The following is a 1,727-nucleotide window of genomic DNA, read 5'->3' as shown; positions in this document are numbered from 1 at the left end:
ATAATATTAAGAACCTTTTCTTAATTAATTTATAATCAATTAAATCTCATTTAATCAATTATTAAATTTGCCAATTAATTATTTATTTCATAAATAAATAATTATCAGCCATTATTAATTAATTCCTCCACCATTAAATCATTCTCTTTTATGGTGTGACCCTGTAGGTTCAATATTAAGCCGGTAGTAGAAATAAATAATAATAAAACTATTTTATTATTATTTATATAAATTCTCTAATTCATTAAATATGATTAATTAATTAATCATATTTATTCTATATCGTGAGGGATACTTCTCAGCATATAGCGACTATCCGGATAATACGAATTCACTGCTTAGAATACCAAGAATCTATTCAGTGAGTAGTTACCGTACAATCAATTCCTTCTACCCTGCAATGTCACGATTAAATACAAGGCATGGAACTTGTGTCAAGCCTATCTTATTTAATCACTTGCTTTCCCATTCACTATGCTTAGTTCTATTTAATGTAAAGTAGAAACTCCTTTCTGATTTCATTCACTCAGGCCAGAGATTCCTGAACTAGCATAAGTGGATCAGCATTGAACATTCTCTTCCTTCACTGGAAGGGGTAGATCCTTTATTGATCATACACTATCTTCGTGTACAAATTCCTATACCCAGTAGAGCTCTTATAATTGTCCCTTGAGACTAAGAACTAAACCAAAGCATAGTTCAGTGTACACAAGATGACTATGATGACCTCAAGTCTAAGGATACTTGTACAACTATCACTATGTGAACAACTGCTAACACGTGAGTGAACTCCATCAGTTGTTCAGCTGTGTGAGTCATGTTCAGTGAACTTATTCTATAATAAGCACCTACATACTAGCTATAGTGTCACCACACAAATGTCTATGAGAACAGACATCCTTCATAATGAAGCAAGCATAGTATGTACCGATCTTTGCGGATTATTAATTACCAGTTAGTAATCCTACGACCAGGAACTATTTAAGTTTAGAGTTATCATCTTTTAGGTCCCATTATTATGATCTCGTCACAATCCATAAAAAGCTTTACTCTAAACTGTGGTATATCTTATTTAAACATTTAAATAGATAGAGCCCGGAATAAAAACAAAATAAGTCTTTTATTAATATCAATGAAATCAAAACAGATTACATAAAAGTTATTCCTAAATCCTCATACATGAATGGACTTAGGACATATCTCTTTCAATATCCCACTTGTACTAAAGCCAATCACTCTGGTATCTAATACCCATCTTGTCTTTATGATGATCAAAGTGACTCTGAGAAAGTGGCTTTGTGAGTGGTCTGCTACATTATTATGTGTGTCAACTCTCTCGATGTTGACATCTCCTCTTTCAATAATCTCCCTAATCAGATGAAAGCGCCGCAGGACATGTTTGGAATTTCTATGAGACCTAGGTTCCTTGGCTTGTGCTATTGCTGCGTTGTTATCATAATACAACACAATAGGCTCTTCAATACTAGGAACAACTCCCAACTCAGAACAAAATTTCCTCATCCAAACGGCTTCTTTTGCAGCCTCACTTGCAGCTATATATTCTGCTTCCGCTGTGGAGTCAGCCGTTGTAGACTGTTTGGAACTCTTCCAACTAATCGCACTACCATTCAGAGTAAACACGTACCCTGACATGGATTTGCTATCACTTTCTGATTGAAAACTAGAGTCAGTATAACCCTCTATTTTCAACTCAGATTCACCACCAA

This window comes from Apium graveolens, chromosome 11, assembly GCF_009905375.1.
Source record: "Apium graveolens cultivar Ventura chromosome 11, ASM990537v1, whole genome shotgun sequence".
NCBI lineage: Eukaryota > Viridiplantae > Streptophyta > Magnoliopsida > Apiales > Apiaceae > Apium > Apium graveolens.
Note: the sequence above shows the minus strand (reverse complement) of the source record.